Source organism: Cuculus canorus, chromosome 12, assembly GCF_017976375.1.
Source record: "Cuculus canorus isolate bCucCan1 chromosome 12, bCucCan1.pri, whole genome shotgun sequence".
NCBI lineage: Eukaryota > Metazoa > Chordata > Aves > Cuculiformes > Cuculidae > Cuculus > Cuculus canorus.
The window spans coordinates 4,546,681-4,562,781 of record NC_071412.1 but is presented as its reverse complement, the minus strand read 5'-3'; the positions used below and the strand labels follow the sequence as shown (position 1 = coordinate 4,562,781).

General features: G+C 37.7%; 1 protein-coding gene across 1 annotated transcript in view; it reads right to left on the bottom strand.

Annotated features, from left to right (window-relative positions):
• The window catches only part of SEMA6D (semaphorin 6D), a 136,441-nt gene extending 131,901 nt beyond the window's left edge, over positions 1–4,540 (bottom strand). The window contains exon 1 of the mRNA XM_054077357.1: positions 4,460–4,540. The gene's annotated coding sequence lies outside the window, so the exon portion shown is untranslated. The remainder of the gene's footprint in view (positions 1–4,459) is intronic.
• Between the last annotated feature and the right edge of the window lie 11,561 nt (positions 4,541–16,101).

Sequence of the window (16,101 nt, the reverse complement as noted above, 5' to 3'; positions counted from 1 at the left end):
GTCAGGCATAAAAATAACCCAGTTTTGTTTCTTTAATGGGTTTTTCACAGTAATCTCGGTGGCTGGTGCATCTGAAATCTGGCGAAACAGATATCTCTTTTTTGCAGCGGGTGTATATAAGTTTCCTCATCTATCTCAAAAAAGGTCTCACAAAGCTATTCAGAACTCAGTACACGTTCTTTCCTCTCCACAACTCATTTTCCTTTTTTTTTTTGTGACAACCTAGGCAATAATTCACAGCTCACTGGGTCTCCTAAATAACCCCCTTTATATTTACATGGTAGGCATTCCCCCATTACCCAGCAGGATTCAGCTGTATTGGCAGGCAGTCATTACGCATTCTTAAGACTGTGGAGATTTAACGTACCCTTCTCCAGTTAGTATCTTTGAAAACACCCTCTATGGTTACCATCTCAGCAAATATATAGCAAATCTTGACAATTTAACAATAACATAAACTGTGTCATTTTGTAGTTTTGAAGTGGTTCCTTCTTTTGGTCCCACCCAGACTCCCACATGAAGCCTTTAAAGCTCAGAAGTGCTTCATCCAATGGAGGATTGGCATGTTTCTTTCTTTTGCTAGAAATTAAATTAGCTACTTGAGTGTCTTTCCTAAAACTTTCCTGAGTGTATACTTGCTTTGCATTATGTATTGCAGTTACTTTAAACTGGCATCGCAAAGAATTTTGGGGGAAATGAAAATGACGCAAAAATGGCACCCTCTATTGATGAATGGAGAAAAGTCCTTTTAAGAAACAGAGATGAACTAAAATAAAGGTAATAAAACGTGTTACAAGAAACATTCCCAAGTCTAACTCTCTCAGAAGTGAGCTGTTTGCTAGAAGGTTATCTTGCACTAGAAAAGTATGAACTAAGTACTAAAGAGCAGCCTAATTTCCAGGGCTTACAGTCTTTCTCTGAATGAGGAAGGTCCCCAGACTGACTTCCTCCACTGCCTACGGATAGTCATTAAAGACACTGCTCTACAGCTTGCCTTAACACTGACATCTCCCATGCAAACAGGACCTGCTGGGTTACTTACTCCTTCCCTTTCCTACCACATGGAATGCAGGAATAACACCACCTCTTTGAAGTCTTTACTAAGTACCAAGTTATATTATGGAGGCTTGAAGGAATATAAAGAAGAAAACAGAGACTTTGATTCATGTTAGCATTACTGATATTTGGTACTGCTAATCCCACTTGTTCTGGAGAAACCTCCAAAAAACCCTGGAGTGACAGATTGCCAATCACATCTAGAAGAGTCTGCATCCTATATGCCTTGAACTGACACAAATGTTCAAAACAGGATTTGTTTACTTCATGGATAAATATTTCAAATTAACATACCAAAAGTGCTTACATCCACAAATATCTCAAGGAAAGTGATTTTGGTTTGAAGGAAAAAAAAAAAAAATACAACCATCTTTTTGTTTCGAGTTGGACTATTCTCTTAACATCATCTGAAAGTTCAATTAGGGTATCTGTTTCTTTGATGAGAACCAGAGCCTTCACGATACAATGCCTTGTGTGTGTCACATACAATGTCATAATATACGTCCAGATTTAAGGAGCAAATTCCAGATAATTCTTAATATAAGAGCCATTCACACTGATCCAGAAGCCATGACAGAATATGAAAAGTATGTGGTGATCTGCAAAGTCATTGCTCACGGTAGTAAAATTAGTAAAAGCATTTTGAAATCTTTAAGACCAATAAGCACTTGAGTATATATTTCCCATGTTTAACAAGTTCAAGTAACATCCTGACAGCACCAAACAATTCACCACCACAGCTGTAATGAAAAAAAGGAGCCCAAACCCCCAGAAATGCTTTGGGTCTTCCTTTAATCTAAGTAACTAATTCTTAAGTTACATTTTTCTTATAGCATCCTGTAGCTTCTGAAGAGCTTTCTTTTACTTTTAAAATTCTGTAGAACACAATAAAATATCCCTGTATAATTTCAAATGCTTTGGTGATGTTTCTTTTAAACATCATTTGTTTAAAGTTCAAGCTAATAAAAGCAACATGCTACTAAAAGAAAGCCAGGGTGCAGAGCACTATTTTTGGATGCTAATTGGTCATGTTACTAGCCACCCATGAAACATATGCTGAAAACACTCAAAAGTGTTCAGAAATGCCTCCCTAAGTCATAAATCTTTCACAGGTACAATTACGTGAGAGAAGGAATAAGCAATGCGCTTTCAACATCTGGAGTCAGATGAGTTTACTGAAGTAAAATTGCAAAATTAAATTTAGATGAACTTAATTAAAAAAGGGGATCCAATTTAATATGGACATTCATCAACTTCTCATTGAAAACCTTTCTTGCCTCAAGAAAATATAGTAAAGTATGAACACAAAAACCATATAAAGGCTGAAATGAGGTGTGAAAGGATAGTCAGATAAAGAAATGTGGTAAAAAGGAACATTCTTTTTCCTCACTTTAATACATACGTGCATATATACACACTTTTCCCGCAGAATGTTAAACTGTGCAGAATGTTAAACTACTTTTTGACTTCCTAACAGTGGAACCAGTGAACTGGTCATCTGTACACCCTTAAGGTCATTAATCCTACCGAGGCATATTCTTCATATTTACTGATCACATGAACATGGAACTCTCTTTCTCCCAGTATATATTTATAGTTGGCCAAATTTTTCTCCTAGATCCTAAAGAACTTAATCTAAAACCATTTAGATTTCTTACTGGTTAAATGCTCATCACCCAAGTTGTTCCTGCTGAAGTGAATGGGAATTTTGTCACATTCAATGAATTATAATGGATTTTCATTTGCCTTAGATAAGACACAAAATGAAGGTCTCGCTTTCCTTTACTAGGTCATTAATGTCTTCTGTTTCCAGGGGAGAAAGATCTAGTAGTTCATTACCAGTTGCTTCTTGCTTTCACGAGTTCTGTCTGTCAGAACAGCATTGATTTTCGGCTCTTCAACTTACAGTGCATGCAGAATTCAGTAGTGTCAAATAACAATTTGAAAACTTTAGTAAGTGTTATTAGGATCATATTATTTCCTCTAAAACCCACCTTGACAATTTGTTGTTCTGCTCCTTGCTTATGTGATCAAGTAACATGATATGAATGCTGTATTCTTTTATTTCTAATAAAGAGCATCACTAGTACAGCATGCTCTGAGGGAGATACTGTCCTTTATTAGGAGCATTCCAACATTATAGAAGTTACTCGCCAATAATGAAATGTAATCTGTCTTGAGGATTCATAATAACACATTATTATATCAATTTTTGTCTGAAAAGAGCATGATTGGATAGGAATGCCACTGTCGTTGAACGTGTCTTTAAATCGAAGCAGAGATTTTATTGAACTACTTTGTTGGTGACAATGAATTGCTAGAGGAATGCTGAATACAGGTTTTGTTTCCATATCAGAAGAGGGCTGGGTTTTGTGGTGTAATCCGATTCAAAAAAATATATACTTCCAATAGCCTGGAATTGGCAGGACTTGGAAGTAGTGGTACTTGACATCTGTATCACAGTGATCTAAAACCAGCATGAGCACGACTGGACAGGGTGAGGTTGAAGGGCCGCCTGCATCCTGCTTCTAAGAGTGGCCATTAGTTGATGCTAAGTGAAGGAAGATAGCACACAGTGGTGTGTCTCCCCTGGCCTCCTCCTTATCCAGGTCCCAGAGTACTTCATGTGGTATGTGGCATAACAGTGAGAATAATTTTGACCAAAACAGCATCACAGACAATATTACAACCTAAAAATTGGATCTTTTTCTCCCCAAAGCTGAACAGTTACATACCAACATGATTTCCTGTTAAAGAATTACTCTGCACTACCCACCTACCGTTTTCTACTGCATTCCAGATTGATGCAAAAGTATGGCGAGACTCAGGAGTCCTCTCTCCCTTTTCTCTTTTACCAAAGCAAAGAATTTATCTCTCTAGCAGAAATTCTGAGCTCCAAGACGCATATAGGTTAATTTCCCTAAGAAGGTCTCCACAGCAGTATTTAGGAATCTGCCTCAAGGTTTGTGCAATTGGACTAGATACAACAAAGACAGCATTAGAGGGGAAAATTATTTACAACATTAGAACTTATTGCCCAGGTTTCAGCAAAAGGAAACTACTGAATCCTTTTTTGTGCATTTTACTCTCTCTTTAAAGCCTGTGACCCTTCTCTAAATGGTCACAATCTTCAAAATGTACAACGTCAAACTTTCGGACAGGATTTACATTAGCAGGGAAGGCAATAAAAAAGGCCCTTCTGATTTTTGTCTTACAAAGATTGCTCAGAACCTCTGTCCTGAGCTCAATATCTTGCAGACCAATGTATGTTCTTATATGTCTCTATCCTTGCATTGGTCAAGAGGAAATACTTAATTTTTCACACAGGTTCAGTTTCATTGCAACATCACAGAAAACAGTTAAATTCTAACGTGGCTTACACTATGACATCTGCAGAACTTACCACTGAGACCCAAAGTGAGGATCCTTAGATTGCTGGCATCAGTGTTCCTGTAGAGTCTGGCACAAATTCAGATGAGTGATCCTGCCAAAAGTCAGAGGAAAATATTCATCAGACAGATGATTATTTTTAATCACACTTTGCCAGTACCCATGGAAGCCTTACTTTTTAATTGCCTACTGCAGGTTTAATGATAAGACCACTAAAATAGATCTGAACGCAACACATCACCACGTTGACTTTTCAAATGACTGTGAACCTGAATATTGATTCTCACAGGGCACTTTCTATAGAAAGTGTCCTTTTATGAGAGCAATGCAACAGATTTTACCAGGAAAAATAACAGTGTATTGCATTATTAAGTTTTCACAAACTGTGTTAGAAAGATACCTCATGGAAAAAAACCAAACAAAAATGCACACAATTGTCTAGCCCCAAATTAATGGAGCATACTCACATACACAGTTCATTTTCATTTCAGATCAAAGAGGTTTTGAAGTTCAAATAAATTTGCCTCCTAATAGTTTTAGTACAGGATTATCTCTCTTAACATCTGAAAAATAACATTCAGAGTTGGCATTTAACAGCTTATTTGTATTGCAGCACTTCAGGGACAAGTAAACTTGTAATTTCTACCATATGTGGAAGATTTCTTTCATTAAAGTATTGAAATTTCTATTTAAAAAAAAGATTGATAAAAACCCGACTTGATATTTTACAAAATACATGTGTAACATATCATTATTTTTGCTATTTACTTTGAATTAATCCATCTTATACTGTAAATACAAATATGTACAGGTATACATTTGTTTTATTAATATTTACGTGGTTATTTTAAAAACTATTTGAATCACTTCTGTTGAGAACACGAAAACAGTCTTGAAGTGAAAGCAAAGAAGAAATGGAATTGAGGACAAGAATTACATAGGCAGGTGCAGCAGTGTTCTTGAGTCAGAACAGTTGTATGAACTCGTAGCACTCAAGTCCAAGCTGCCTCTATACAACAACAGAGCAAATTCAAAACAGGAAAAAACTGTAAGGAGCTAGCATCAAACCCTAGTGGAGTACAGAGGCGCTCCACATCTCTCCTTTCCTCTTTTACTCAAGCTTCCAATGAAAATATTACCATTTTCACTATCCAACAACAAATTCCTTGGAGGGAGATTTTCAAAGACATGTAAGAGAAGTGGGTGTCTAATTCCCTCAGGCAGCTTTGAAAAGTGCACTATTAATATACTATATAGGTCCTTATACATCAAACAATTTCCCAGTGCATTTCACATTAATCTTTAATCTAGACACTTCAATCCTCAAATCGTCATCTTCAATGAAAGGTTCTTTCTAGGAGTTTACAGTATATTTAACACAATTTAAAAACTACTAGTGCATTGCTCTAGCCTTTAATACTCAGAAAATGTTTTATAAATTAGATCAACTACAACCTGGCCAAGGTTTCTGTGTTTTTAATATCTTTGGAGGGAGATTACAACAGAAGGGTGCTGGAGGGAATGACATAGCTGCTTAAGCATCAGTTTGCAATACTTTAAATCACCCCAGAAGCATAGCTGCAGATCCCAAACTTTATTCAGTGTTTCACTTTTTCCAAGGTAAGGACTAGGAGCTCTGCACACGTTATTGGGAAAAACAGCAGAGCTTACAGTGTATACTGCTCTGCTTTGGCAGCTCTTTGTGCACATCTGGACGTGGACATAGTTTCCATATCTCTGTTTTTGCCAAAAATATTAACTGTTAGAACGGAGCGCCAGGACCCTTCTGCGGGGATACAGCCATGACTTCAACTCCTCTCGGCCTTTACTGTTCCCTTCAGTGCTGTCTACTGTATCACAGCACCTGAGTTCTGCTTACGGACCAGGACTTCACAGTATTTGTCCTATCCAAATGCACAGTGGAAATAACTTCTAAGAATGTATACAGTGGATTGAGGACAAAAGGCAATAGGTCAGTAGGAAGCGAGAGGAAAAAAAAAGATTATAATACGCATTACAACAAGCAGTAGTTTTTGTTGGCAGCCTGGTAAAGGCCCATTTTAAGGAGGTATTTGAAGACCCAGTTTTGCAGAAGTGTCTGATAAGTTTTGATGGGAGAATGCACGACGGTGCTGGCTTGAAAACAGAATTGAGAAGGAAATGGATATCGTGACTCAAACTGAGGTTGAAGCTACTGTTTTCATACTAAGAGATGACACAGAATAGAGAAAGGACAAATGATCCTCCTAAGAAAATAAAGGGAGAGCTACATATCACGAGTGTTACGGTCAGGAAGCAACATGGCCAAAATCTGTAACTAGGAAAATGATTTTTCTAACAGCATTATTTGAATTGAGTGAGATTAAGTTTGTCGGGATTTGAGAAAACTAATTTACCGTGCAAGAAATCTAAGAGCCAAGATGGATGGCCACGAGTGCTGAATTCATGAGACAAATGAGTTGTTAATTACAGTAAGATTATCAAAATTTCAATATCTATTGAACTACGTGATAGGTATACATGGTCAAAGGTGGAGTACCGATTACCTGATAGCATGGGAGAAAGTTATTACAGACTGGTTTGAGCATTTCCTGTTGTCTATGAAGAGTGGGAATTAGATGGCAGCGTACTCCATGCATCCAGGGATGAGAGCTTCTTAGAAGAGCAGGTGGTGCAAACACTGGGAAATTGTGAAGAAGTGAAAGACTAAGGCAATCTTGAATTGTGTGAGAAAAGGAGGAGAGTGACAGACTGGAGGGGAAAAAAGGGACAAGATGGGGCCACTGCGTAAAGTGGATAAGCAGAGAAAGACAGCAGTTTGAAAACCTGGTGGCTTGCGGCACGCTAGAGGACTGTTTGAGGAACAGAGCAACGAGTGAAAGGAGGAGTTATGAAGATCATATATTTATCAGTTTTCACTGGGAATAAATTGTCAAGATCCTTGTCAGAGAAAGAAATTGTGGTGGGGGAAGAGGCTTTGAGGAATGAGTCAAAGGTGGTGAAGAGGAGATTAGGACTGTGGGTGAAGATTTCAATTATAGTAGCTCGGTATCTGACAGAATTGAGAGGGGAAAAAAATAATGGCTGTGCTGTGGAGGAAGTCAGCTTGGTCACAGGATTTCTGCCAGAAATGCCTTTTTGCACAAAGCAACAAGCAGAGACAGTATGTAAGAACGGGGGTCTTGATGGCTTTGGAGAGATTCAGAGAGAAGGCAGATGCTGAACTCGATCAATTCAGGAACATCGCTTTGCTTTTGTGCAAGGAGACCAAGGGAGGAGAGACAATAAAGAAGTTGCTGGGCATTTTCCACCCCTGCTAGACCAAGTCATAAGAGGGTTTTTACAAACTCTCATGGTGTCTGTCACAGGTGAATAGAATTTGACATGTGGATAAGTTTAATTTAGCTGCAGTGCTTCAAAAATGACTGCAGGTCCATAAAAGGTTTCTGAATACCTGGTTTGCATTCAGACACAACTCCTGGACGGGCTGAAAGATACAGGCATGGCCGTCTCACTGTGCTTTTTATTACAGAAAAATCCTATGGTTTGAGGAAAAACTTACGAACTATTTCATATTCAAGGGATATGTTTCAGTGTGAGAACATGAACATTTGATGATTTGGGTTGAAATTTCAATTTTCTTCACGGTCAAGTCCATTCTAAGGATAGAAGATGCATGCTGGCAATCCTATCATGTTTCCGGTAATGCAGGATTTCAGCACATATAGTTTTGAGCAGAGGCAGCAGCAAGCCCCTCAAAGCACTGGCAGACAAACGGCTAATACAACGTCTGAGAATGCTAATGTTACGATTTATATGAGGCAAATTTATAGTCTTGGGAAGCAAGGAAGAGCTTGGGAAGAATATGAGCTCTTGTGGTCCAGAAAGCTTAGTGAAAGTAAATTCTCGTAAGAGACTGGAAATGGATTTTTGGGGGGTCAAGATATTTTCTTATTAATGATTCAGATGGAATTTAGCACTGTTTTGGCAAAGTGCAGTTGAGACTAAAAGGAGTGAGAATGGAAAAACAGTCAAAAAACTAAGTTAAAAAGCTTGAAGAAAGATGTTTTCAAGTGACATCCAAATGTACACACAGAAGGGAACAATCAGTTGAGAGGACAGAACTGAAGTACAGGGGACCACATGAAATTCATACTGCAAATCACAAGTGTCTATGATGACACCTATGACTTCAGCTTCCTAAGTCTATGTCACAGATGGTAGCAAGCACAACACAAACAAACGGCTTCAGCAAAAGAAACATTAAACTTGATCAAACATTAATAAGCACTTCCAAAAATTCAAAGATGAGAAAGAGTATCAAATGGTTGAACCGATAACGCCCTGAAATTTGCTATGAACCCAATGCTGAATTTTATATCTGATCATAGTCAACTTATCGGAATGGATTACCATAAAAACTCATTCATTTCTGCTTCCATCAGTCTGTGTGAAATTCATGTGTGACAACAGAAGAAATCCAGTAGCACCAAATTTAACATTCTAGAATGGCATTTCTTGTCATTTTTGCTCTATCCTTCATGAATTTACTCATCATCTATTTCCATGCATACACAATGAATTTAAGAGAATTTTCCAAAATAATTATTTGTTTAGATGTATACACATACATAAAAAAGCTGTATCTACCTCTCTGCCTTGAACAAAAATTGATGAACACGCTTTACTAAGAAGGAATGCAGCTCAGTGTAGCAGCACCTACTAGTACGTCTAACAGTGGAGTAAAGCATTAGAAATTTACCACTGGTGTTATTTCCTAGAAATAATGTAAATACAATATCGAATAGGTTCTGTAACTCAGATATCACAAGGCTTTACACAGCATAGAAAAGCTGCAGTTTAAAGTTTTATGGGGGGAGGAGAGGAAGTGCGAGAAGATGTGAGTTCTGTTTAACACTAAATTGCTCTTAATGTGAAAAATGTGGAAGCAAGGTGAATTGAAAACCTGAAGTAATATAAAAATGAGTTCAGCCTTTAACGGGAATACATATGGTGTACAAAGCTCCATTGAGCTCAGGTGGATAAGTGAACATTTTCCATGCACATTAGTTCAAGAAATGAAGAAGTGGAAGCAGATAAGCCTGGAAGAGTGGTTGGGAAACCACTGCCATGGAAACATTTTATAGATTACTTTTTCTTCCTGCCCAGAAAGGAGCAAGTCTCCCATTTCCCTTAAGACAAAGGTTTTTATTGGCTCTGGTTATCGTCCCTCTAAGGAAAAAGGGGTGGTTTTCAGAGGAAGACTTTAAACAAGAACATCTGCACTCCCTTGAAAAACATCAGTGAGGTACAGGGTTTCACATAGCAGCTCTTCTCTGCCTCAGCACCCCTACACCCTGCTACAGCAGGAGAGAAGCCTAGAAATGCAGAGGAATAAGCAGGTCAGCTTCTGTCCTCCAAGGATGTTTTTCTTTCCCTGGGCATGCTTTCATTAGGCTGGAGAAGAATCCGTAAGAAACTGTAGGAATCACATTCTAAATATTCATTATAACACACCTGTAAACATCCTATGCACTTGTGTCCCACATTATTCTTAAAAAACCCCAGATTTAAATATATGCATATGTCTCTCTACATATGTGTCTATAAAGGCAGATATAAATGCGTAGATGTTTATTCATTGCTACATAAAATTATCCCTTTTTGTTTTTCCCTTGGTTTATCTAATACAGATGCCTGTGGTACAATGTCCAAATTCTCTGCTCTGCTGTCTCGGTCAGCACGAAGCAGCTAATACCCCAGGGCAGGTACAGCTGAACCTACTTGAAGCTGTATTCTTTTCCATTCAAAAAATTATTCCATTAGTACTCTCTTCCACCGTATAGCTGTCTCCAGTTCTCCAAGAATTAGCCTTTTCCAAAATAATGCAGCTTGTTTAGCTGTCATCTCTCCCAAGCCTCTAATTCCAAGAGGATGCAAAGTTCAGACCTTCTGACTACCAAACATAAATTTAATGTGACTCAGAGGGCAATCAGTCAGGATCCTGGAAGTACACTAAAATACCAAGGCAGAGAAACAGCTTTACAACATTAAAATCAGTGACTCTAACTTTGAAGGGGTGGACTTCCATATGCTCAAAAAAACAGTTTAGAGAGTTAATCGTGAAGGGTATGCTGATTACGGCACGCATGAAAGCCCCAATAATAATGACACATGACACTTTTATGAATAGCTATCACTTGCTTACTTTGGAAGAGTGATATGCTATAATTTATCATTTCAAATAATAGCTAATTGAACAGTTTTTCTTTTATCACCTCTGTATCAAAATATCTTTAGCATTTTATAGCAATATTATGCTTTCCTACATTGGAGACTTACAGGCAATAACAACTCCCCTCCTCCTCCACCCCCTATATTTCAATACCCTGCCTTAAGCACAATAAATATTAAAGTTTGAACGCTCAGGAGGATGTATGTGAAAACCAATGCTTGTATTTCATTAGCTGCATCACAACCAGCTTAATTGCATGTCTAGAACATACTCATTTAAACACAACTGTTTGTGTGACATAACTTTGGAAGCTCTGGCTTAAATTAGTGTGTTTATAATACTTCTATTTTTCTTGCCACTAATTTACAAAGAGCTATCATAAACCTTTGATTTCACTGTTTAATAGCATTATGTTACTTTGTTAACAGTATGCAGGATTATTTATGCAGGATTCAGCACCTTCCAAAACCCATTTTGTGAGCTGGAATACTTCTGAATTAGTCATTTCCTTCTCTTTCCAAGACAGTCATCATATAACTAGATGACAGTAATCACATTCAAATTATCTCGCAGAAGTTATCAGGTTAAGAGCTAGAGTAGAAACACCCAAAATCAAAGCAAAGCTTTTAAACTTATTTTTATCTAGTGACTGCCTATAGAAGGATATACTAATGGCTACAGAATTTGGTGTTACAGACCTAACTGTCTGAAGATCACATCTGAGGCAGTCTTTTCCTTCTGTACGACTTGAGCTCAAACCAATGAAGTCCATGGAGAAGAGTATTTGCTCTAACAAGAACATGTCTGTACGTCTATGTCTCTCCTGCAGAAACTTTCCCAGCGCCCCCTTTGCTGTAGACCCAATTCTTCCTCCAAATCTATCTTTCCAAAGCTGGCTCTAGACAGAAAGATCTTTCTTTTTGGCACAGAGACATACAGGTGTCAATAATTTTTTAGGGCATCACTTTCATTCTTAATAAAATTAAAACTCTACAGCTTGAAAGCAAAATGGTATGTCAACACACGCTTATTTCTCATCTCCCCTCTGCATACTTAGTTATTTCTAAGGTATATTTAGGTACTTGTGCATTTCAGAAGATTCCCTTTGAAAATGCGTTTGAGCGAATGTTACCCTTTTCTGTGGAGATCTGGCTAAACATTTTTGTTACAGCAATTTTGTTTAGCATGGTAATGCAATCAGTATCCCAGGAGGCCCATCTTTCACAAGGTGCCTGCCTGCAGTTCTACCTGCAAAGTTATATTACGGCAGTCTTCACAGATAACAAAGTACAGGAACCGTAATGCATAAAACAGCAAAATCACCTGTCAGAGGCTGTCAAAAAAAAACCCCACCCAACCCAAACACCACCAAACCAACCAACCCCCCCTGCTCCCTTTTCGATATAAGTATTCATTGCAACCACCATGCGATGACAGTGCTTCATTTCAGGAACCAGTGGGCATAAGCTGTATTGCTCATTCACTTAAAACAAATAGTTAGGAGATTCCGTGAGCAATTTCTATTTCCTGGACAAAGTGAAGAACATTATAGTTTTTCAGAGGAAAGGTGAAACAGTAGTGATCAAGCTGTGAACTGAATAAATATGAAGTCTATGAAGTGATTTACTATTCTTACTGCAGCCAGCTAGCAAAGTCAATCTCTTTTGCTGAGGCAGTGATTAGCGAGTGCAGTTGACCTGTGATACCCACTGCTTTTAATCCAATGGTTTGCACATTACGTTGAAGGCTGAACTTCAGAACAATATACTTATTCTTTCTGCTACCTTTCCAGTTTTCCCAAAGATCTCTGTTTTTACAAAGAGCTTAAGTAAAGGGCTATGTATAATTAAAAATTAATTTAAGATAACCACCAGGAAAATCATAGAATATACGGCACTGATAAAGTACTATGAGCCTAAGTAAATGTCCTGCTACAATAGTCTTGTCAAGGGTTTTTTTTCAGATTTTTTTTCATCTCCTTGAAATAATTTGGATAGTAGACACCTATTCATTCTAATAGCCAGGCACTCATGTCCATTCTGCAGCTTTTACATGAAGCTCTCTTTACAATTCAGCTCTTCTACTTACAGATTAAAGCTATCTGTCAGGTTTTCAAGGTACTGGGAATCTACAGGCTTTACATTTACTATCACATCATTTCGAGTTCTGGGGCTGGTTGTCATCATTATATGTTACACCTAGTAGCCTCCAGTATGTGACAGGTGCCTTCGGAGAATCATTAAAGACATCAACCCTTACATTAACTTTCTAAGGAACCAGATGGATGCTGGTAAGGCCAGAGGAAAACAGACAAATGCCACGTTTGGGTAGCAGTGGATATTTCCTCCCAAAAGAATGCTTTATCAGTAGCTATATTGTGTCTTAATGTGTATGCTTTTAAGGTTCTTTTTCTCCATATGCAAATACGAAAATACCTAGATATCAGCAATACATACAACAAGTTTTGAGCAAGAATCGAGTGCTTTGAGTAATCCTTTTAGGAGAATGAGCCATCCAAGGAGTCTGGGCTATTTCACACCAGCTTTCTCTCCGTATCTGCACTGCATTTGCAGATGCATGAAGGCACTGCACTTTATTTAGGGATACAGAGAGCACGAGCAATACAATTAGTTGATCCTCGTCTTTCTGCCTCAACCTGAGAATCAGAGGGATATACAGAGAATCTCAGGCTGCAAAACTAGCCAAATTAGCTGTACAGGCACGCTGATATCCTAGCTCGTCACACTTACGCCAGGTCCAAAGCTACCATAGAACCTGCACTGCTGTAGCACAACTGTGGCAGCGGGGCCAGACTCCTCAAATGACACCAGGCAACCACAGGGGAATCATCAGGATAAACCACCAGCACCCGACCAGAACTGACAACCTTGAAACTCTTTATTACACTTTCCCATATGTATTTGCAATCGGGCTACAAAACTAAAGCTAGAACCCCAAGCTAAGTTTCTCATTGAAGTAAAACACCGTTTAGTGGCAATTGCACAGAAGATGGTAGAAAATACATATAGATTTTCTAAAGCACTGCTGACACTTATGTTTTGCTCTAGGCATAAGCATTTACCTTGTCCTGCCTCCATACATATTCAAGTTTTTTCCTAAAAACCTTTGAACTACCTGCTAGGTAAATTCAGTATGCAAAGTACATCTCCGCTTCATTCTGTTCTTCCTAATGCAAACTTCTTCAGCAGAAGCTCTTACTGAAAATAAGGGACCAAAACTCAAGCATACCAGCTCAACCTGCCATCCTAATCAATATGAAGGCATTACTGAAATCAATAATATTTTCAATCCTTTAAAACTTTATTCATAACAGGGCAATCAAACATATTTTTTAGGTCATCGGTTTTCAACAACAGTTTTTGTGCATTGTTGTGGCTTCAGGAATACTGAAAGCGATTTACTTATGTAAATCTTGAGATTTGCAATACAAAGACACAGATGTACGTGACTTTTGCGAGGCAGTGAAAATGAAGCGTCACACGCTGGCCTGGGAAACAAAACTTGGAAAAATAAGAGGTTTGCCGTATTTCCCCTACCCCATCATTGAAGGGCTGGAGGACAAACTGCAAAAGGGAATCTTGGCAACTACTGCAAATTACAGAGAGAGCAGCAGCATGGTTTTGGACATACCTCACAATAATATTTATCATTACAGGGCTTTCTGCACCAGAGTAGTTTATTACCCATACATTACAGAGTGCTTCATAAAATGGAATCATTCTGCACAGTTCCATTGTTTCCCGGTTTCTGATGCTGAGAATTATTTTTCCTTTTTTTTTTTCCTCTGTAAGAAAATGCTCATTTGTTATGTTCACTGAGGGGACAAATGAAAGCTTCTAATCGGTTATATGTGTTTTAAACAAGTAAATGAACAGTATACTTTATAAAACCTCTAATAAAATACGTAATTTCACCCATCAATTTCCAGACATTACTGCTTAATAATTTGGGAAATCTTTATTAAAAACTCCTATCTGTAATGGAAATTACTGGTTAAGTTACTGATGAAGTCAATAAAAATACATCCCCATCTAAACCTTGACACTTCTACATGATTTTCGGGTATCAGGACTAAATGATTGATATCATTCCTTAAAATATTCTGTGATAACTCCTACTACTATCACAGTTAAAGTGTACTAAAACTTTTCTGAAAGAAAGAGGAAAGAACAAACCAACCGCCACAATGCAGAAAACATTTTAGAAAGGAAAATTACTTTACAAACCAATTGCAATTTGGAAGTAGACAAAAGGTGAAAGAGCAGCAGACTGTATACATTAAGGGTGTTCTAATTATGTATTTCATCTGGGACTCCATCAACGGTTTCCCTTGTGAAAAATATTCTTTTTCTGTCCTTTGAAATTACAATGAATGACTAAGGAGCTGTGGGATGCCAAGTGGTTTGTAAAAGCCTTGAATCATCCATACTTTATCGGCTAGAATTTCATTACAAGGCTGATTATGTGAATTTCTAAGGGTTTTTTTGAGCTAAAATGTGTAAAGGACTTTGGTGTCTATACCCAAAATGCAAGTCTGAAAAAAGTCATTTAGCTGTCGGTTCTCTTGGAAAATGCTAAACTTCACAGGTGTTAAAATTCTCTTGTTGCCTCTGGTTCTGTATCTGTAAATATGCAGCTGATTCTCGGTTTGGGAGGGTCATGTGATCGAGGTCTTTGACTCATTACTCCCCGTATTTGGGAAAGAAGGAGAAATTTTGTTTGCTGGGCTTGTGCCAAGCTGGTTTTGGTTTGGTTTTTTGTGGGTGTTTTTTTTTTTTCTGAATATACTTTGCTTCGGTATGTCATAATATAAATAAAAGTTCAAATAATTATGGAATTAAGAGCTTTGATGTGGTGAACATCCAACTTGAGTTGTGTTTAAGGATGTACCTCTGGTTATTCCTAAGAAAAAGCAAGTTTTAAGTGCTTAATTTTGCAATCTTGATGCTCTACTATCTAAAAATGTTTTTAAAAGAACAGAACTCAACTGAACAAACATAATGAAACATCCACTAAGAGAATGAATGTTTTTGATTTAGATAATTTATTTCCTGGTGAAAATTATTTATGTTTAGTCAACAGGTAAGTTGCTACTGTGGGGACACGTACGTATTATAATGTGTATCTAAAGAATTAGGTATTTCTCCTCTTAAAGAGGACAAATCCATTGTTAAGAAACCCTACTTCATCAAAAATGCAAAAGAGAAACAGAGAAACATTTTGAGGTCTGAAGAGAAGGTCTCTTAGGCCTCCGATATTCCAAGTGGTCTATCTGTTAAGTTTATACAAAAGAAGATGAGAAATGACTGTAACTAAGAGAATACTTGTTACTAAGAGGTTCTTGAATACCATCAGGAAAGGCATAACAGAAACTAATTACGAGAAGCTGAAACAAGGTA